General features: G+C 44.1%; 1 protein-coding gene across 1 annotated transcript in view; it reads left to right on the forward strand.

Moving 5' to 3' along the window:
• Positions 1-5,318: 5,318 nt before the first annotated feature.
• LOC118378200 (regulating synaptic membrane exocytosis protein 3-like) overlaps positions 5,319-23,056 on the forward strand; it is a 69,689-nt gene continuing 51,951 nt past the window's right edge. The window contains exon 1 of the mRNA XM_052472898.1: positions 5,319-5,499. The gene's annotated coding sequence lies outside the window, so the exon portion shown is untranslated. The remainder of the gene's footprint in view (positions 5,500-23,056) is intronic.

Genomic DNA, 23,056 nt, shown 5'->3' on the forward strand with positions numbered 1-23,056 from the left:
ACTTCTCGGGACTCACCAGGGAGAGATACAAGTAAACATGAGATACAACATGAGAGAGAACTCTTATTAATTGATCCTCCCAGGGCTGATCAGTATTATTATTAGTAGTAGGCCTGTCAGTGTTGGCTGAAAGGAAGTTCACCTGTCAGTGTTGGCTGAAAGGAAGTTCACCTGTTAGTGTTGGCTGAAAGGAGGTTCACCTGTCAGTGTTGGCTGAAAGGAAGTTCACCTGTCAGTGTTGGCTGAAAGGAGGTTCACCTGTCAGTGTTGGTTGAAAGGAGGTTCACCTGTCAGTGTTGGCTGAAAGGAGGTTCACCTGTCAGTGTTGGCTGAAAGGAGGTTCACCTGTCAGTGTTGGCTGAAAGGAGGTTCACCTGTCAGTGTTGGCTGAAAGGAGGTTCACCTGTCAGTGTTGGCTGAAAGGAGGTTCACCTGTCAGTGTTGGCTGAAAGGAGGTTCACCTGTCAGTGTTGGCTGAAAGGAGGTTCACCTGTCAGTGTTGGCTGAAAGGAGGTTCACCTGTCAGTGTTGGCTGAAGGGAGGTTCACCTGTTAGTGTTGGCTGAAAGGAGGTTCACCTGTCAGTGTTGGTTGAAAGGAGGTTCACCTGTTAGTGTTGGCTGAAAGGAGGTTCACCTGTCAGTGTTGGCTGAAAGGAGGTTCACCTGTCAGTGTTGGCTGAAAGGAGTTTCACCTGTCAGTGTTGGCTGAAAGGAGGTTCACCTGTCAGTGTTGGCTGAAAGGAGGTTCACCTGTCAGTGTTGGCTGAAAGGAGGTTCACCTGTCAGTGTTGGCTGAAGGGAGGATCACCTGTCAGTGTTGGCTGAAAGGAGTTTCACCTGTCAGTGTTGGCTGAAAGGAGGTTCACCTGTCAGTGTTGGCTGAAAGGAGGTTCACCTGTCAGTGTTGGCTGAAAGGAGGTTCACCTGTCAGTGTTGGCTGAAAGGAGGTTCACCTGTCAGTGTTGGCTGAAAGGAGGTTCACCTGTCAGTGTTGGCTGAAAGGAAGTTCACCTGTCAGTGTTGGTTGAAAGGAGGTTCACCTGTTAGTGTTGGCTGAAAGGAGGTTCACCTGTCAGTGTTGGCTGAAAGGAGGTTCACCTGTTAGTGCTGGCTGAAAGGAGGTTCACCTGTCAGTGTTGGCTGAAGGGAGGTTCACCTGTCAGTGTTGGCTGAAAGGAGGTTCACCTGTCAGTGTTGGCTGAAAGGAGGTTCACCTGTCAGTGTTGGCTGAAAGGAGGTTCACCTGTCAGTGTTGGCTGAAAGGAGGTTCACCTGTCAGTGTTGGTTGAAAGGAGGTTCACCTGTCAGTGTTGGCTGAAAGGAGGTTCACCTGTCAGTGTTGGCTGAAAGGAGGTTCACCTGTCAGTGTTGGCTGAAAGGAGGTTCACCTGTCAGTGTTGGCTGAAAGGAGGTTCACCTGTCAGTGTTGGCTGAAAGGAGGTTCACCTGTCAGTGTTGGCTGAGTTCACCTGTCAGGTTTGGTTGAAAGGAGGTTCACCTGTTAGTGTTGGCTGAAAGGAGGTTCACCTGTCAGTGTTGGTTGAAAGGAGGTTCACCTGTTAGTGTTGGCTGAAAGGAGGTTCACCTGTCAGTGTTGGTTGAAAGGAGGTTCACCTGTCAGTGTTGGTTGAAAGGAGACCTGTTAGTTCAAAGGAGGTTCACCTGTCAGTGTTGGTTGAAAGGAGGTTCACCTGAAAGGAGGTTCACCTGTCAGTGTTGGCTGAGAGGAGGTTCACCTGTCAGTGTTGGTTGAAAGGAGGTTCACCTGTTAGTGTTGGCTGAAAGGAGATTCACCTGTCAGTGTTGGCTGAAAGGAGGTTCACCTGTCAGTGTTGGCTGAAAGGAGGTTCACCTGTCAGTGTTGGCTGAAAGGAGGTTCACCTGTCAGTGTTGGCTGAAGGGAGGTTCACCTGTCAGTGTTGGCTGAAATGAGTTTCACCTGTCAGTGTTAGCTGAAAGGAGGTTCACCTGTCAGTGTTGGCTGAAAGGAGGTTCACCTGTCAGTGTTGGCTGAAAGGAGGTTCACCTGTCAGTGTTGGCTGAAAGGAGGTTCACCTGTCAGTGTTGGCTGAAAGGAGGTTCACCTGTCAGTGTTGGCTGAAAGGAAGTTCACCTGTCAGTGTTGGTTGAAAGGAGGTTCACCTGTTAGTGTTGGCTGAAAGGAGGTTCACCTGTCAGTGTTGGCTGAAAGGAGGTTCACCTGTTAGTGCTGGCTGAAAGGAGGTTCACCTGTCAGTGTTGGCTGAAGGGAGGTTCACCTGTCAGTGTTGGCTGAAAGGAGGTTCACCTGTCAGTGTTGGCTGAAAGGAGGTTCACCTGTCAGTGTTGGCTGAAAGGAGGTTCACCTGTCAGTGTTGGCTGAAAGGAGGTTCACCTGTCAGTGTTTGTTGAAAGGAGGTTCACCTGTCAGTGTTGGCTGAAAGGAGGTTCACCTGTCAGTGTTGGCTGAAAGGAGGTTCACCTGTCAGTGTTGGCTGAAAGGAGGTTCACCTGTCAGTGTTGGCTGAAAGGAGGTTCACCTGTCAGTGTTGGCTGAAAGGAGGTTCACCTGTCAGTGTTGGCTGAGAGGAGGTTCACCTGTCAGGTTTGGTTGAAAGGAGGTTCACCTGTTAGTGTTGGCTGAAAGGAGGTTCACCTGTCAGTGTTGGTTGAAAGGAGGTTCACCTGTTAGTGTTGGCTGAAAGGAGGTTCACCTGTCAGTGTTGGTTGAAAGGAGGTTCACCTGTCAGTGTTGGTTGAAAGGAGATACACCTGTTAGTGTTGGCTGAAAGGAGGTTCACCTGTCAGTGTTGGTTGAAAGGAGGTTCACCTGTCAGTGTTGGCTGAAAGGAGGTTCACCTGTCAGTGTTGGCTGAGAGGAGGTTCACCTGTCAGTGTTGGTTGAAAGGAGGTTCACCTGTTAGTGTTGGCTGAAAGGAGGTTCACCTGTCAGTGTTGGTTGAAAGGAGGTCCACCTGTCAGTGTTGGTTGAAAGGAGGTTCACCTGTCAGTGTTGGCTGAAAGGAGGTTCACCTGTCAGTGTTGGTTGAAAGGAGGTTCACCTGTTAGTGTTGGCTGAAAGGAGGTTCACCTGTCAGTGTTGGTTGAAAGGAGGTTCACCTGTCAGTGTTGGTTGAAAGGAGGTCCACCTGTCAGTGTTGGCTGAAAGGAGGTTCACCTGTCAGTGTTGGTTGAAAGGAGGTTCACCTGTTAGTGTTGGCTGAAAGGAGGTTCACCTGTCAGTGTTGGCTGAAAGGAGGTTCACCTGTCAGTGTTGGTTGAAAGGAGGTTCACCTGTCAGTGTTGGCTGAAAGGAGGTTTACCTGTCAGTGTTGGCTGAAAGGAGGTTCACCTGTCAGTGTTGGCTGAAAGGAGGTTCACCTGTCAGTGTTGGCTGAAAGGAGGTTCACCTGTCAGTGTTGGCTGAAAGGAGGTTCACCTGTCAGTGTTGGCTGAAAGTTCACCTGTTGTTGGCTGAAAGGAGGTTCACCTGTCAGGTTGGCTGAAAGGTTCACCTGTCAGTGTTGGCTGAAAGGAGGTTCACCTGTCAGTGTTGGCTGAAAGGAGGTTCACCTGTCAGTGTTGGCTGAAAGGAGGTTCACCTGTCAGTGTTGGCTGAAAGGAGGTTCACCTGTCAGTGTTGGCTGAAAGGAGGTTCACCTGTCAGTGTTGGCTGAAAGGAGGTTCACCTGTCAGTGTTGGCTGAAAGGAGGTTCACCTGTCAGTGTTGGCTGAAAGGAGGTTCACCTGTCAGTGTTGGCTGAAAGGAGGTTCACCTGTCAGTGTTGGCTGAAAGGAGGTTCACCTGTCAGTGTTGGCTGAAAGGAGGTTCACCTGTCAGTGTTGGCTGAAAGGAGGTTCACCTGCCAGTGTTGGCTGAAAGGAGGTTCACCTGTCAGTGTTGGCTGAAAGGAGGTTCACCTGTCAGTGTTGACTGAAAGGAGGTTCACCTGTCAGTGTTGGCTGAAAGGAGGTTCACCTGTCAGTGTTGGCTGAAAGGAGGTTCACCTGTCAGTGTTGGCTGAAACCTGTCAGTGTTGGCTGAGGTTCACCTGTCAGTGTTGGTTGAAAGGAGGTTCACCTGTTAGTGTTGGCTGAAAGGAGGTTCACCTGTCAGTGTTGGCTGAAAGGAGGTTCACCTGTCAGTGTTGGCTGAAAGGAGGTTCACCTGTCAGTGTTGGTTGAAAGGAGGTTCACCTGTTAGTGTTGGCTGAAAGGAGGTTCACCTGTCAGTGTTGGCTGAAAGGAGGTTCACCTGTCAGTGTTGGCTGAAAGGAGGTTCACCTGTCAGTGTTGGCTGAAAGGAGGTTCACCTGTCAGTGTTGGCTGAAAGGAGGTTCACCTGTCAGTGTTGGCTGAAAGGAGGTTCACCTGTCAGTGCTGGCTGAAAGGAGGTTCACCTGTCAGTGTTGGCTGAAAGGAGGTTCACCTGTCAGTGTTGGCTGAAAGGAGGTTCACCTGTTAGTGTTGGCTGAAAGGAGGTTCACCTGTCAGTGTTGGCTGAAAGGAGGTTCACCTGTCAGTGTTGGCTGAAAGGAGGTTCACCTGTCAGTGTTGGCTGAGAGGAGGTTCACCTGTCAGTGTTGGCTGAAAGGAGGTTCATCTGCTTTTCAAACACACCAGACCATTTGTTTCCTCAATTTCCCCACACCGGCCAAATTTTCCTTGATTATTATTCGTAAAATAATTATAATTTTGCTTAAAAAACCACAACAAGTTTGACTGGCCCGCTGTGCTTAAAAATGGACCGGCCCAAATGCCAGATGGTGAGTCCGCCCCTGATCACCACCTTTCCTTGTAGCTTATTAGCCTGTTATCCTGCAAGTACTGCCCGTTTGGTCCAGCTCCTCCCTCATGCCAATGGAATAGTGTGTCAGGTGAGAGTAACCATGGAGATTATTTAGCTAGGAGGGAGAATGAAGGAGAAAGAGAGAGTGGGAGGAAATCTCTCTCTGTAGCCTATTCCTTCCCACAGTACCGCGTTTTACCGCTAGGCTTACTACAAACTCGAGAGTAGGTCGAGCCCAATAGCATCCCTTCTGCATGCCTCTTATTGCGCGCCTCTCCCTGCCAACACCTCTCTCTCTCTCTCTCTCTCTCTCTCTCTCTCTGTCTCTCGCTCTCTCTCTCTCTCTCTCTCTCTCTCTCTCTCTCTCTCTCTCTCTCTCTCTCTCTCTCTCTCTCTGTCTCTCTCTCTCTCTCGTTCTCTCCCTCTCTCTCTCTCTCTCGCTGTCTCTCTCTGTCTCTCTCTCTCTGTCTCTCTCTCTCTCTGTGTCTCTCTCTCTCACACTCTGTCTCTCTCCCTCCCTCCCTCCAGTTGCTCCCGCTGCGCCTTGTGGATTCAGAGACACCAGCAAACTGAGAACCGTTGACAAGCATCGTTATCCTCACGCACCAGCAGCAAAACCCCAAATATAATCCAAAATATGACATTCTTAACGATACAGCAGAAACAACCCGTGATTTGACAACTTCTGACAATCGATTTACAGTCCGTTAGACGCTCGTAGCTGTAAACGGTAAGTGAATTGTTTTTGATTCTGCATTTCATGTTCATTTGAAGAAATGATCCGGTTATTTCCTATACCGCACCTGCTCCGGTTTCATAAACAGATGGTGCGCTATGATAATGACAATATTGATGCTGATTAAATCTCGTTTAGAATTGTTTTTGTTGCTGCTGATTGGGCTATAGCTTGACTACCGTGGATAAACATAGCCCGACGTTTTATTAAAACGCTGGATAGTACAGCAAACAAACACTGGGAGAAGCAAAAAAAGCCTGCAGCTTTTAATTAGTTGGTATCTTTATGGATTTGTTTTATGCTAATATTTCAATTTTTTATGGATGATTTTTTACCGTAGGCCATTGCATTTCATATGCTCAGATCACGGATGGTTGTATTGTTGCCACCACCAAGGAATCGTAGCCAATGATGTGTAAACATACCCTAGATATTTTTTTCTATGTATCAGCCATTGCAGTCTTTGAAGCCACTGGTCGGCCATATTGGTACTCCCCGGTAAGGGACAGTCCTCCGTAGGAATTAATTGAATTCTACACTATTTCAATTAAATGTTTCATGGTCAAAATGACATCTTTTTTAGGTATTTAGTAACATTAGTTATCCCAAGCATGTCATCCCAAGCATGTCATTTTTCTTCTTGCTGTTTAGCTCCCATACTATAATTTGTGAGCTAAGAAAATGTCAATGGTGGCTAAGTGTCAAGATGGAGGCACGGCGGCGACATCACAGCACCACCTATCTAGTGAAATATATAAATCATTGATCATAGCCTATTGCCTTTCTTTCCTGAACAAGCTCATGAGGGAGACTCAGTAATTTACAAGGCATGTTGACTAACTTCTTTAGTTACCACTGTATGTGTCCGCAGGTGCTTTTCTCCTCCGTTAATGAGGGGGTTTGGGGACATAGAAAACAGTAGCATTGGTATCTGATATGTAGGCTATTTTGTGAAATGTTATAATTTATTTTCAGATAAAAACCTGCTACCATGCGCACTCATGCAATACAGTCTGACCAGTCAGCAAAAGACATTGAAAATACATCATTTTGGTTGAAACAACATCTATGCAAGGTGTTGTGCTCCCTGGGTAGACTTATCTATCTACTTATCTATCTATCTACTTATCTATCTATCTGCTTATCTATCTGCTTATCTATCTATCTACTTATCTATCTATCTGCTAATCTATCTATCTGCTTATCTATCTACTTATCTATCTATCTATCTATATACTTATCTATCTGCTTATCTATCTACTTATCTATCTATCTACTTATCTATCTATCTGCTTATCTATCTATCTACTTATCTATCTATCTACTTATCTATCTACTTATCTATCTGCTTATCTATCTATCTACTTATCTATCTATCTGCCTATCTATCTATATACTTATCTATCTGCTTATCTATCTATCTGCTTATCTATCTATCTATATACTTATCTATCTACTTATCTTTCTATATGCTTATCTATCTATCTGCTTATCTATCTATCTGCCTATCTATCTATATACTTATCTATCTGCTTATCTATCTATCTGCTTATCTATCTACTTATCTATCTATCTACTTATCTATCTATCTGCTTATCTATCTATCTACTTATCTATCTACTTATCTATCTATCTATCTATCTATCTATCTATCTATCTATCTATCTATCTATCTATCTATCTATCTATCTATCTATCTATCTACCAACTTATCTATCTATCCACTTATCTATCTATCTACTTATCTATCTACCAACTTATCTATCTATCTACTTATCTATCTACTTATCTTGTAGCCTACTCTCCAAATCAGTTCTGCCAGCAGATATTCAGATGGCCAACTAGAGTCATTCGTTTGTGATGTTGAAACAAGTAATATCGCCCACCAGGAGGTTTTCCACAATAAGGAGAGATAATGAGACTGATCCAATAAGGAGAGATAATGAGACTGATCCAATAAGGAGAGATAATGAGACTGATCCAATAAGGAGAGATAATGAGACTGATCCAATAAGGAGAGATAATGAGACTGATCCAATAAGGAGAGATAATGAGACTGATCCAATAAGGAGAGACAATGAGACTGATCCAATAAGGAGAGATAATGAGACTGATCCAATAAGGAGAGACAATGAGACTGATCCAATAGGGAGAGACAATGAGACTGATCCAATAGGGAGAGACAATGAGACTGATCCAATAAGGAGAGATAATGAGACTGATCCAATAGGGAGAGATAATGAGACTGATCCAATAGGGAGAGACAATGAGACTGATCCAATAAGGAGAGATAATGAGACTGATCCAATAGGGAGAGACAATGAGACTGATCCAATAAGGAGAGATAATGAGACTGATCCAATACGGAGAGACAATGAGACTGATCCAATAAGGAGAGACAATGAGACTGATCCAATAAGGAGAGACATTGAGACTGATCCAATAAGGAGAGACAATGAGACTGATCCAATAAGGAGAGACAATGAGACTGATTCAATAAGGAGAGACAATGAGACTGAACCAATAAGGAGAGACAATGAGACTGATCCAATAAGGAGAGACAATGAGACTGACCCAATAAGGAGAGACAATGAGACTGATCCAATAAGGAGAGACAATGAGACTGATCCAATAAGGAGAGACAATGAGACTGATCCAATAAGGAGAGACAATGAGACTGATCCAATAAGGAGAGACAATGAGACTGATCCAATAAGGAGAGACAATGAGACTGATCCAATAAGGAGAGACAATGAGACTGATCCAATAAGGAGAGACAATGAGACTGATCCAATAAGGAGAGACAATGAGACTGATCCAATAAGGAGAGACAATGAGACTGATCCAATAAGGAGAGACAATGAGACTGATCCAATAAGGAGAGACAATGAGACTGATCCAATAAGGAGAGACAATAAGACTGATCCAATAAGGAGAGACAATGAGACTGATCCAATAAGGAGAGACAATGAGACTGATCCAATAAGGAGAGACAATGAGACTGATCCAATAAGGAGAGACAATGAGACTGATCCAATAAGGAGAGACAATGAGACTGATCCAATAGGGAGAGACAATGAGACTGATCCAATAAGGAGAGACAATGAGACTGATCCAATAAGGAGAGACAATGAGACTGATCCAATAAGGAGAGACAATGAGACTGATCCAATAAGGAGAGACAATGAGACTGATCCAATAAGGAGAGACAATGAGACTGATCCAATAAGGAGAGACAATGAGACTGATCCAATAAGGAGAGACAATGAGACTGATCCAATAAGGAGAGACAATGAGACTGATCCAATAAGGAGAGACAATGAGACTGATCCAATAAGGAGAGACAATGAGACTGATCCAATAAGGAGAGACAATGAGACTGATCCAATAAGGAGAGACAATGAGACTGATCCAATAAGGAGAGACAATGAGACTGATCCAATAAGGAGAGACAATAAGACTGAGAGACAATGAGACTGGAGAGACAATGAGACTGATCCAATAAGGAGAGACAATGAGACTGATCCAATAAGGAGAGACAATGAGACTGATCCAATAAGGAGAGACAATAGCCAGGAGGCAATGAGACTGATCCAATAAGGAGAGACAATAAGACTGATCCAATAAGGAGAGACAATGAGACTGATCCAATAAGGAGAGACATATAAGACTGATCCAATAAGGAGAGACAATGAGACTGATCCAATAGACTGGGAGAGACAATGAGACTGATCCAATAGGGAGAGACAATGAGACTGATCCAATAAGGAGAGACAAATGAGACAATGAGACCAATAAGGAGAGACAATGAGACTGATCCAATAAGGAGAGACAATGAGACTGATCCAATAAGGAGAGACAATGAGACTGATCCAATAAGGAGAGACAATGAGACTGATCCAATAAGGAGAGACAATGAGACTGAACCAATAAGGAGAGACAATGAGACTGAGACTCCAATAAGGAGAGACAATGAGACTGATCCAATAAGGAGACAATGAGACTGATCCAATAAGGAGAGACAATGAGACTGATCCAATAAGGAGAGACAATGAGACTGATCCAATAAGGAGAGACAATGAGACTGATCCAATAAGGAGAGACAATGAGACTGATCCAATAGGGAGAGACAATGACTGATCCAATAAGGAGAGACAATGAGACTGATCCAATAAGGAGAGACAATGAGACTGATCCAATAGGAGAGACAATGAGACTGATCCAATAGGGAGAGACATACTGATCAGTAAGAGACTGATCAATAAGGAGAGACAATGAGACTGATCCAATAGGAGAGACAATACCAATAAGGAGACACATGAGACTGATCCAATAGGGAGAGACAATGAGACTGATCCAATAGGGAGAGACATACCAGTAAGCCAGGAGAGACAATGAGACTGATCCAATAGGGAGAGACAATGAGACTGATCCAATAGGGAGAGACTATAAGACTGATCCAATAAGGAGAGACTATAAGACTGATCCAATAAGGAGAGACAATGAGACTGATCTAATAGGGAGAGACAATGAGACTGATCCAATAGGGAGAGACAGTAAGACTGATCCAATAAGGAGAGACAATGAGACTGATCTAATAGGGAGAGACAATGAGACTGATCCAATAAGGAGAGACAATGAAACTGATCCAATAGGGAGAGACATACCAGTAAGCCAGGAAAGACAATGAGACTGATCCAATAGGGAGAGACATACCAGTAAGCCAGGAGAGACAATGAGACTGATCCAATAGGGAGAGACATACCAGTAAGCCAGGAAAGACAATGAGACTGATCCAATAGGGAGAGACATACCAGTACGCTAGGAAAGACAATGAGACTGATCCAATAGGGAGAGACAATGAGACTGATCCAATAAGGAGAGACATACCAGTAAGCCAGGAAAGACAATGAGACTGAATGGAGAGACAATGAGACTGATCCAATAGGGAGAGACAATGAGACTGATCCAATAGGAGAGACAATGAGACTGATCTGATCAATAAGGAGAGACAATAAGACTGATCCAATAAGGAGAGACAATGAGACTGATCTAATAGGGAGAGACAATGAGACTGATCCAATAAGGAGAGACAATGAAACTGATCCAATAGGGAGAGACATACCAGTAAGCCAGGAAAGACAATGAGACTGATCCAATAGGGAGAGACATACCAGTAAGCCAGGAGAGACAATGAGACTGATCCAATAGGGAGAGACATACCAGTAAGCCAGGAAAGACAATGAGACTGATCCAATAGGGAGAGACATACCAGTACGCTAGGAAAGACAATGAGACTGATCTAATAGGGAGAGACAATGAGACTGATCCAATAAGGAGAGACATACCAGTAAGCCAGGAAAGACAATGAGACTGATCCAATAGGGAGAGACAATGAGACTGATCCAATAGGGAGAGACAATGAGACTGATCCAATAGGGAGAGACAATGAGACTGATCCAATAGGGAGAGACATACCAGTAAGCCAGGAAAGACAATGAGACTGATCCAATAGGGAGAGACAATGAGACTGATCCAATAGGGAGAGACAATGAGACTGATCCAATAGGGAGAGACAATGAGACTGATCCAATAGGGAGAGACATACCAGTAAGCCAGGAAAGACAATGAGACTGATCCAATAAGGAGAGACATACCAGTAAGCCAGGAAAGACAATGAGACTGATCCAATAGGGAGAGACATACCAGTAAGCCAGGAGAGACAATGAGACTGACCCAATAGGGAGAGACATACCAGTAAGCCAGGAAAGACAATGAGACTGATCCAATAGGGAGAGACATACCAGTAAGCCAGGAAAGACAATGAGACTGATCCAATATGGAGAGACATACCAGTAAGCCAGGAAAGACAATGAGACGCTGAGATGAGATCATGACGTTAATTTCCCTGTGGGAGAAGTTTGATTGCAGCTTTGTGCATAAATAAAAACACACAATCAAACCGAGAGAAACATATATATATATATATATATATATATATATATATATATATATACAGACACTAGCTGCAGAAACACACTGGGGTTGGAGAAGACAACTGAGAGGTGTGTGTGTGTGTGTGTGTGTGTGTGTGTGTGTGTGTGTGTGTGTGTGTGTGTGTGTGTGTGTGTGTGTGTGTGTGTGTGTGTGTGTGTGTGTGTGTGTGTGTGTGTGTGTGTGTTGGCCAACGCAAAACACGGTCTCTGTAGAAACAAGCAACACCAGAATTGTGGGTGATCTCTGTAGAAACAAGCAACACCAGAATTGTGGGTGATCTCTGTAGAAACAAGCAACACCAGAATTGTGGGTGATCTCTGTAGGAACAAGCAGCACCTGAATTGCGGGTGATCTCTGTAGAAACAAGCAACACCAGAATTGTGGGTGATCTCTGTAGAAACAAGCAACACCAGAATTGTGGGTGATCTCTGTAGAAACAAGCAACACCAGAATTGCGGGTGATCTCTGTAGAAACAAGCAACACCAGAATTGTGGGTGATCTCTGTAGGAACAAGCAGCACCTGAATTGATCGGGTGATCTCTGTAGGAACAAGCAGCACCTGAATTGCGGGTGATCTCTGTAGAAACAAGCAACACCTGAGACTGCGGGTGATCTCTGTAGAAACAAGCAACACCTGAATTGCGGGTGATCTCTGTAGGAACAAGCAGCACCTGAATTGCGGGTGATCTCTGCCAGAAAGACAGGAACAAGCAGCACCTGAATTGCGGGTGATCTCTGTAGGAACAAGCAACACCTGAATTGCGGGTGATCTCTGTAGGAACAAGCAGCACCTGAATTAAGCGGGTGATCTCTGTAGAAACAAGCAACACCTGAATTGCGGGTGATCTCTGTAGAAACAAGCAACACCAGAATTGCGGGTGATCTCTGTAGGAACAAACAACACCTGAATTGCGGGTGATCTCTGTAGGAACAAGCAGCACCTGAATTGCGGGTGATCTCTGTAGAAACAAGCAACAGCTGAATTGCGGGTGATCTCTGTAGAAACAAGCAACACCAGAATTGCAGGTGATCTCTGTAGAAACAAGCAACACCAGAATTGCAGGTGATCTCTGTAGAAACAAGCAACACCTGAATTGCGGGTGATCTCTGTAGAAACAAGCAACACCTGAATTGCGGGTGATCTCTGTAGGAACAAGCAGCACCTGAATTGCGGGTGATCTCTGTAGGAACAAGCAGCACCTGAATTGCGGGTGATCTCTGTAGGAACAAGCAGCACCTGAATTGCGGGTGATCTCTGTAGGAACAAGCAACACCTGAATTGCGGGTGATCTCTGTAGGAACAAGCAGCACCTGAATTGCGGGTGATCTCTGTAGAAACAAGCAACACCAGAATTGTGGGTGATCTCTGTAGGAACAAGCAGCACCTGAATTGCGGGTGATCTCTGTAGAAACAAGCAACACCAGAATTGTGGGTGATCTCTGTAGAAACAAGCAACACCAGAATTGTGGGTGATCTCTGTAGAAACAAGCAACACCAGAATTGCGGGTGATCTCTGTAGAAACAAGCAACACCAGAATTGTGGGTGATCTCTGTAGGAACAAGCAGCACCTGAATTGCGGGTGATCTCTGTAGGAACAAGCAGCACCTGAATTGCGGGTGATCTCTGTAGAAACAAGCAACACCTGAATTGCGGGTGATCTCTGTAGAAACAAGCAACACCAGAATTGCGGGTGATCTCTGTAGGAACAAACAACACCTGAATTGCGGGTGATCTCTGTAGGAACAAGCAGCACCTGAATTGCGGGTGATCTCTGTAGAAACAAGCAACACCTGAATTGCGGGTGATCTCTGTAGAAACAAGCAACACCAGAATTGCAGGTGATCTCTGTAGAAACAAGCAACACCAGAATTGCAGGTGATCTCTGTAGAAACAAGCAACACCTGAATTGCGGGTGATCTCTGTAGAAACAAGCAACACCTGAATTGCGGGTGATCTCTGTAGGAACAAGCAGCACCTGAATTGCGGGTGATCTCTGTAGGAACAAGCAGCACCTGAATTGCGGGTGATCTCTGTAGGAACAAGCAACACCTGAATTGCGGGTGATCTCTGTAGGAACAAGCAGCACCTGAATTGCGGGTGATCTCTGTAGAAACAAGCAACACCTGAATTGCGGGTGATCTCTGTAGAAACAAGCAACACCAGAATTGCGGGTGATCTCTGTAGGAACAAACAACACCTGAATTGCGGGTGATCTCTGTAGGAACAAGCAGCACCCGAATTGCGGGTGATCTCTGTAGAAACAAGCAACACCTGAATTGCGGGTGATCTCTGTAGAAACAAGCAACACCAGAATTGCAGGTGATCTCTGTAGAAACAAGCAACACCAGAATTGCAGGTGATCTCTGTAGAAACAAGCAACACCTGAATTGCGGGTGATCTCTGTAGAAACAAGCAACACCTGAATTGCGGGTGATCTCTGTAGGAACAAGCAGCACCTGAATTGCGGGTGATCTCTGTAGGAACAAGCAGCACCTGAATTGCGGATGATCTCTGTAGGAACAAGCAACACCTGAATTGCGGGTGATCTCTGTAGGAACAAGCAGCACCTGAATTGCGGGTGATCTCTGTAGAAACAAGCAACACCTGAATTGCGGGTGATCTCTGTAGAAACAAGCAACACCAGAATTGCGGGTGATCTCTGTAGGAACAAGCAACACCTGAATTGCGGGTGATCTCTGTAGGAACAAGCAGCACCTGAATTGCGGGTGATCTCTGTAGAAACAAGCAACACCTGAATTGCGGTTGATCTCTGTAGAAACAAGCAACACCAGAATTGCAGGTGATCTCTGTAGAAACAAGCAACACCAGAATTGCAGGTGATCTCTGTAGAAACAAGCAGCACCAGAATTGCAGGTGATCTCTGTAGAAACAAGCAACACCTGAATTGCAGGTGATCTCTCTAGAAACAAGCAACACCTGAATTGCAGGTGATCTCTGTAGAAACAAGCAACACCAGAATTGCGGGTGATCTCTGTAGGAACAAGCAACACCTGAATTGCGGGTGATCTCTGTAGGAACAAGCAGCACCTGAATTGCGGGTGATCTCTGTAGAAACAAGCAACACCTGAATTGCGGTTGATCTCTGTAGAAACAAGCAACACCAGAATTGCAGGTGATCTCTGTAGAAACAAGCAACACCAGAATTGCAGGTGATCTCTGTAGAAACAAGCAGCACCAGAATTGCAGGTGATCTCTGTAGAAACAAGCAACACCTGAATTGCAGGTGATCTCTCTAGAAACAAGCAACACCTGAATTGCAGGTGATCTCTGTAGAAACAAGCAACATTTTCACTAAGCCAGCAGTCAGGCATGAATAACCAAATCTCTCTGTGAGTCCTCTAAAACACAACTCAGCCAATGGGAATAACCAAATCTCTCTTTGCGTCCTCTAAAACACAACTCAGCCAAGCAGCACTTGCTTCTTGACACAATGCCTGCTTAACCCGGAAGCCAGCCGCACCAAAGTGTTGGAGGAAACACCGTACACCCGTCGACCGTGTCAGTATGTATTGCATTGAAGTTCCTTTTTATAAATGTATTTAAAAACATTTTTTTGTAAAAGAAACCTTTCATAAGTATTCCTTTGTTCTGAGACTCGAAATTGAGCTCCGTTGCTTCCTGTTTCCATTGATCATCCTTGAGATGTTTCTACGACTTGATTGAAGTCCACCTGTGGTAAATTAAACTGGACATGATGTGGAAAGGCAACACACCTGTCTACAGCGCCTTCGGAAAGCTTTCACATCCCCTGAATTTTTTCACATTTTGTTATGATACTAGCCTTATTCTAACATTTATTTTAATCGTTTTTTCCCTCATCAATCTACACACAATACCTCATAATGACAAAGCAAAACCGTTTTTTAGCCATTTTTGCAAATTTATAAAAATGTAAAAAACGAGCCACCCATTACCTTGATGACAGCTTTGCACACTCTTGGCATTCTCCCAACCAGCTTCCCCTGGAATGCTTTTTCAACAGTCTTGAAGGAGGTCCCACATATGCTGAGCACTTTTTGGCTGTGCAACTCATACCAAATCATCTCAATTGGGTTGAGGTCGGGTGATTGTGGAGGCCAGGTCATCTGATGCAGAACTCCATCACTTTCCTTCTTGGTCAAATAGCCCTTACACAACCTGGACGTGTGTTTTGGGTTATTGTCCTGTTGAAAAACAAATCATAGTCCCACTATGCCCAAACCAGATGGGATGGCGTATCGCTGCAGAATGCTGTGGTATCCATGCTGATTAAATGTTCCTTTGAATTCTAAATAAATCACAGACAGTGTCACCACCTCCTTTATTTATTAATAATATAGAGATCAAATAGATGATGAGATGATGTTGCTGGATAAGTAAAGAGATAAAACAGATTATGTTGCTGGATAAATAAAGAGATAAAAACAGATTATGTTGCTGGATAAATAAAGAGATAAAACAGATTATGTTGCTGGATAAGTAAAGAGACTTTTGGGATCCACGAGTATCCTAATCCTCTGTCCCAGTAGGCCTATTGAAAATGTAGCTAGAAGGTTCATTAACTAGGCCTCAATTTCTCATCCGGCTCCCTCCCTCCCTATCTCCCTCCCTATCTCTCTCCCTCCTTATCTCTTTCTCTCCCTCCCTCCCTCTATATATCTGGGTGTCAGTGGTGGATAATCATACCCATTTAAAGGAGTAAAACCAGGCCTTCACACTGTTCTAATGGAACAGCATTTAAACTACTGTGTGTCTTCGACCAGACGTCTATACTGTACAATCAAAATCCCCTTCATGTACATATCAGTGATATCTTCGACCCTCCCATCTCTCTGGTACTGAGTTTGTCTTATCATTCTTTCTCTATCTAGCAGGTTTCTGTTCCCTAACGTTTTTAATAATGCAGCAATGTTTTGGACCACCGTGTCTCTCTCCTCAGAGAAGTACACAGAAACATTCCCTTCAGAAACGTAAATAACATTCATATCTTAACCCTTCATCTCACCGTGTCCTCCCTCCATATATCCTCCTCCCTCCATGTATCATTAACTATCTCCTCTCCCACATCCTGGCACTTGAAATGTTTTTTTTTGTTTTTTTTATACAGTCTGTTGGTCGCTGGTCTGCGCACAGACACGAATGAATGGTGGTCGTTACGTGAGAGAATGACTATAGAGTTCAGCAGGTACTTGCACTCAAACCATAAACATAAAATAAGCCAGTCTTTTGTCGAGAGTAACCATGTTTATATGCACACCAATATATATTTCCACACCAATATGGAGGTGGGGGGGGATAGTGAGAGGGATAGAGGGAGGGATTGGGTAGCTAGGTTGAAGATATCTTCATAAGAGAGAAGGTAGCTAGGTTGAAGTTATCTTCATAGGAGAGAAGGTAGCTAGGTTGAAAATATCTTCATTAGAGAGAAGGTAGCTAGGTTAAATATATCTTCATAGTAGAGAAGGTAGCTAGGTTGAAGATGTCTTCATAGGGGAGAAAGTAGCTAGGTTGAAAATATCTTCATAGGGGAGAAGGTAGCTAGGTTGAAGATATCTTCATAGGAGAGAAGGTAGCTAGGTTGAAGATGTCTTCATAGGAGAGACGGTAGCTTGAGAGGGGAGATGGTTGATCTACGCCATCGTGCGCCTTCGTGCGCCATCGTGCGCCATCGTGCATGAATGTATTTTGTCACCAAACGCGATCACGACACGCAGGTAAAAATATCAAAACAAACTCTTAACCAATTACATTAATTTGGGGACAGGTCGAAAAGCATTAAACAATTATGGCAATTTAGCTAGTTATCTATTTATAGCTATTTGTCCTGGGGATATAAACATTGAGTTGTTATTTTATCTGAAATGCACAAGGTCCTCTACTCCGAAAATGAATCCACACATAAAACGGTCAACCGAATCGTTTCTAGTCATCTCTCCTCCTTCTTTTCTTCCTCCAGGCTTTTTCATCTTTGAACTTATATGGTGATTGGCATCTAAACTTTCATAGTATTACCATGACAACCAGCAACACAGTTCGTCTTTCAATCACCCACGTGGGTATAACCAATGAGGAGATGGCACGTGGGTACCTGCTTCTATAAACCAATGAGGAGATGGGAGAGGCAGGATTTGCAGCGCGATCTGCGTCAGAAATAGAAAGGAGTTCATTTTAGCCCTTGGCAACACAGACGCTCGAGCAGTGTGGGTGCAATAATTGAATAACATACATTTCTACATTTATTTTGCAACGCAAAATAGGGTATTATTGGGTATTATAGGTCAGGGTATTAGTGTGCATGTAAACATACTCAATGTAAACTCATGTAAACATACTCAATTAAAAAATGAAGTGGAACTGGCTTTGAGTTGATGTTGAGGGCCCTAGAAATAAATAAAAAGACAAGAGAAGAAAAGAGGTCGTATGAGGGGGAAGGTTGGAGGAGAGGGGGAAAGTTGGAGGAGAGGGGGAAAGTTGGAGGAGAGGGGGAAGGTTGGAGGAGAGGGGGAAAGTTGGAGGAGAGGGGGAAGGTTGGAGGAGAGGGGGAAAGTTGGAGGAGAGGGGGAAGGTTGGAGGAGAGGGGAAGGTTGGAGGAAGAGGGGAAGAGAGGGGGAAGGTTGGAGGAGAAGGGGAAGGATGGAGGAGAGGGGGAAAGTTGGAGGAGAGGGGGGAAGTTGGAGGAGAGGGGGAAGGTTGGAGGAGAGGGGGAAGGATGGAGGAGAAGGGGAAGGATGTAAGGGAGGGGGAAGGTTGTAGGAGAGGGGGAAGTGGAAAATATTGATGCACTTGAAAGCTGCAGCTTGTCCTCCCCACCCCTCTCTCTCTCTCTCTCTCTCTCTCTCCGTCTCTGTCTCACTCTCTCTGAGTCTCTGTCTCTGACTCTCTCTCTGTCTCTGACTCTCTCTCTCTCTGTCTCTCTCTCTCTCCCTGTCTCTCTCTCTCTCTCTCTCTCTCCTCTCTCTCTCTGTCTCTGTCTCTCTCTCTCTGTGTCCGTCTCTCTCTCTCTCTCTGTCTCTCTCTCTCTGTCTCTCTCTCCCTGTCTCTCTCTCTGTCTCTCTCCCTGTCTCTCTCCCTGTGTATCTATCTCTATCTAATTTTCAATTTAATTTTAAGGGCTTTATTGTCATAGGAAACATGTGTTTACATTGCCAAAGCAGGTGAAGTAGATAATAAACAAAAGTGAAATAAACAATACAAAATTAATAGTGAACATTACACTCACAAAAGTTCCACAAGAACAAAGACGTTTCAAACATCATGTTATTTGTTAAAGTACAAAGGGGAAAATAAATCAACATAAATATATGTTGTATTTACAATAGTGTTTGTTCTTCACTGTGCAAAAGGTCTAAAATATTGCTGCTGTGATGTCACAATGTGGCCTTTCACCCAGTAGATATTGAAGTTTTCAAAATTGGATTTGTTTTCAAATTCTTTGTGTAATCATACATTTGACAGAAGCTTGCTTGAGGGACTCTTCTCCAGGTTCATCTCTCTGTAGGTGATGGCTTTGTTATGGAAGGTTTGGGAATTGCTTCCTTTTAGGTGCTTGTAGAATTTAACGCCTCTTTTCTGGATTTTGATCAGTAGTGGGTATCGGCCTAATTCTGCTCTGCATGCATTATTTTGTGTTTTAGGTTGTAGGCTATTTTGGCAGAAGTCTGCTTGCAGAGTCCCATATTGTGAATTATTGGTTGGTGAGCGGACCCCAGACCTCACAACCATCAAGGGCAATGGGTTCTATAACTGATTCAAGTATTTTTAGCCAAATCCTAATTGGTAAGTCGAAATTGATGTTCCTTTTGATGGCATAGGATGTCCTTCTTGCCTTGTCTCTCAGATCGTTCACAGCTTTGTGGAAGTTACCTGTGGCACTGATGTTTAGGCCGAGGTATGTATAGTTTTTTGTGTGCTCTAGGGCAATGGTGTCTAGATGGAATTTGTATTTGTGGTCCTGGCGACTGGACCTTTTTTGGAACACCATTATATTGGTCTTACTGAGATTTACTGTCAGGGCCCAGGTCTGACAGAATCTGTGCAGAAGATCTTGGTTGTGCTGTAGGCCCTCCTTGGTTGGGGACAGAAGTACGAGATCATCAGCAAACAGTAGACATTTGACTTCAGATTCTAGTAGGTTGAGATCGGGTGCTGCATACTATTCTAGTGCCTTCGCCAATTAGTTGAAATATATGTTGAAGAGGGTGGGGCTCAAGCTGCATCCCTGTCTCACCCCACAGCCCTATGGGAAGAAATGTGTGTGTTTTTGCCAATTTTAACCGCACACTTGTTGTTTGTGTACATGGATTGTACAGTTAACCCACTGTTTCCTGGTAGGCCGTCATGGCTCTGGTTAGAAGAGGGTCAACAACATTCCTGCCTCTTTCTGTCCTCTAATCATCATGTCTAATTAGCATAATCTCGCCCCACGGAAATAAATGTGTGTTTTTGCCAATTTTAACACTTGTGTATTTGATCATGTCGGATGTTTTTTTTTCCACAAAACCACTTTCCATCAGTTTACCCCTAACACCACTTTCCATGAATTTGTATGGCAGACCCTCATGCCACATTGAGTCGAAAGCTTTTTTGAAATCAACAAAGTATGAGAAGACTTTCCCTTTGTTTTGGTTTGTTTGGTTGTCAATTAAGGTGTGCAGGGTGAATACGTGGTCTGTTGTACGGTAATTTGGTCAAAAGCCAATTTGACATTTGCTCAGTACATTGTTTTCATTGAGGAAATGTACGAGTCTGCTGTTAATGATAATGCAGAGGATTTTCCCAAGGTTGCTGTTGATGCATATTCCACGGTAGTTATTGGGGTCAAATTTGTCTCCACTTTTGTGGATTGGGGTGATCAGTCCTTGGTTCCAAATAATGGGGAAGATGCCAGGATGATGTTAAAGAGTTTAAGTATATTGGGGTAGATGTTTAAGTATAGCCAATTGGAATTTTCTTCCTGTATATTTGATCATTTCATTGAGGATACCATCAACACCACAGGCCTTTTTGTGTTGGAGGGTATTTATTTTGTCCTGTAGCTCATTCAATGTAATTGGAGAATCCAGTGGGTTCTGGAATCCAGTGGGTTCTGGAATCCAGTAGGTTCTGGAATCCAGTAGGTTCTGGAATCCAGTGGGTTCTGGAATCCAGTAGGTTCTGGAATCCAGTAGGTTCTGGAATCCAGTGGGTTCTGGAATCCAGTAGGTTCTGGTATCCAGTAGGTTCTGGAATCCAGTAGGTTCTGGAATCCAGTGGGTTCTGGTCTTTAATAGTTGATTCTAAGATTTTCTATTTGATCCTGTATATGGTTTTGCTCTCTGTTCTTTGTTATGGAGCCAAACAGATTGGAGAAGTGGTTTACCCAGACATCTCCATACATCTCCATTTTGGATAGATCATTCTTTGTGGTGGTGTTTGTTTAGTGTTTTCCAATTTTCCCAGAAGTGGTTAGAGTCTATGGATTCTTCAATTACATTGAGCTGATTTCTGACGTGCTGTTCCTTCTGTTACCGTAGTGTATTTCTGTATTGTTTTAGTGATTCACCGTAGTGAAGGCGTAGACTCAGGTTGTCCAGGACTCTATGTTTTTGGTTGGACAGGTTTCTCAATTTCTTTATTAGGTTTTTGCATTCTTCATCAAACCATTTGTCATTGTTCATTTTCTTCGGTTTTCATTTTGACATTTCTAGATTTGATAGGGAAGCTGAGAGGTCAAAAATACTGTTTACATTTTCTACTGCCAAGTTTACACTTTCACTATTACAGTGAAACATTTTGTCCAGTAAATTCTCTAAAAGGGATTGAATTTGTTGCATAATTGTTTTTTGGTAGGTTTCCAAACTACATTCCTTCCATCTGTAGCATTTCTTAATGTTACTCAGTTCCTTTGGCTTTGATGCCTCATGGTTGAGTATTGCTCTGTTTAAGTAGACTGTGATTTTGCTGTGGTCTGATAGGGGTGTCAGTGGACTGACTGTGAACGCTCTGAGAGACTCTGGGTTGAGGTCAGTGATAAAGTAGTCTACAGTACTACTGCCAAGAGATGAGCTATAGGTGTACCTACCATAGGAGTCCCCTTGAAGCCTACCATTGACTATGTACATACCCAGGATGTAACAGAGCTATAGGTGTACCTACCATAGGAGTCCCCTTGAAGCCTACCATTGACTATGTACATACCCAGGATGTAACAGAGCTATAGGTGTATCTACCATAGGAGTCCCCTTGAAGCCTACCATTGACTATGTACATACCCAGGATGTAACAGAGCTATAGGTGTATCTACCATAGGAGTCCCCTTGAAGCCTACCATTGACTATGTACATACCCAGGATGTAACAGAGCTATAGGTGTACCTACCATAGGAGTCCCCTTGAAGCCTACCATTGACTATGTACATACCCAGCGTCCGACAGAGCTATAGGTGTACCTACCATAGGAGTCCCCTTGAAGCCTACCATTGACTATGTACATACCCAGGATGTAACAGAGCTATAGGTGTACCTACCATAGGAGTCCCCTCGAAGCCTACCATTGACTATGTACATACCCAGCGTGAGACAGAGCTGCAGGAGTTGTAACCTGTTTTTGTTGGTTATGTTGTCATAGTTGTGTCTAGGGGGGCATATGGGGGAGGGAATGCTGTCACCTCCAGGTAGGTGTTTGTCCCCCTGTGTGCCGAGGGTGTCAGGTTCTTGTCCAGTTCTGGTATTTAGGTCTCCACAGACTAGTACGTGTCCCTGAGCTTGGAAATTATTTATTTCCCCCTCTAGGATGGAGAAAATGTCTTCATTAAAGTATGGGGATTTTAGTGGGGGATATAGGTAGCACACAGGAGGACATTTTTTTCTCTGTTAGGATCATTTTCTTTTGAATTTATAGCCAAATGTAAAATGTTCCTGTTTTGATTAATTTAATGGAGTGAGTTAGGTCTGCTCTATACCAAATTAGCATACCCCCTGAGTCCCTTCCCTGTTTCACACCTGGTAGTTTGGTGGATGGGACTACCAGCTCTCTGTAACCTAGAGGGCAACCAGTGGGCCTGTCTCCTCTATACCAGTTTCTTGCTTGTCTGATTTCTTAGTGGGGGGACATACATAGATATAGGTAGCACACAGGAGGACATTTTTCTCTGTTAATTAAGATCATTTCATTTTCAATTTCTTGTCCAAGCTGGTCCTGCAAGCTGGTCCCCAAGACAGCAACACAATTAGAGAGTGGGAGAGAGAGAGAGATACAGAGTGGGAGAGAGAGGGAGGGAGAGAGAGAGACAGAGTTGGAGAGAGGGAGAGAGAGGGAGAGAGAGAGAGAGAGAGAGGGAGAGAGAGGGAGAGAGAGAGAGAGACAGAGTGGGAGAGAGAGACAGAGAGAGAGAGAGACAGAGTTGGAGAGAGGGAGAGAGAGGGAGAGAGAGAGAGAGAGACAGAGTGGGAGAGAGAGGGAGAGAGAGGGAGAGAGAGAGACAGAGTGGGAGAGAGAGGAGAGAGAGAGAGAGAGACAGAGTGGGAGAGAGAGGGAGAGAGAGAGAGAGAGAGAGAGGGAGAGAGAGAGACAG

Source organism: Oncorhynchus keta, chromosome 20, assembly GCF_023373465.1.
Source record: "Oncorhynchus keta strain PuntledgeMale-10-30-2019 chromosome 20, Oket_V2, whole genome shotgun sequence".
Lineage (NCBI taxonomy): Eukaryota > Metazoa > Chordata > Actinopteri > Salmoniformes > Salmonidae > Oncorhynchus > Oncorhynchus keta.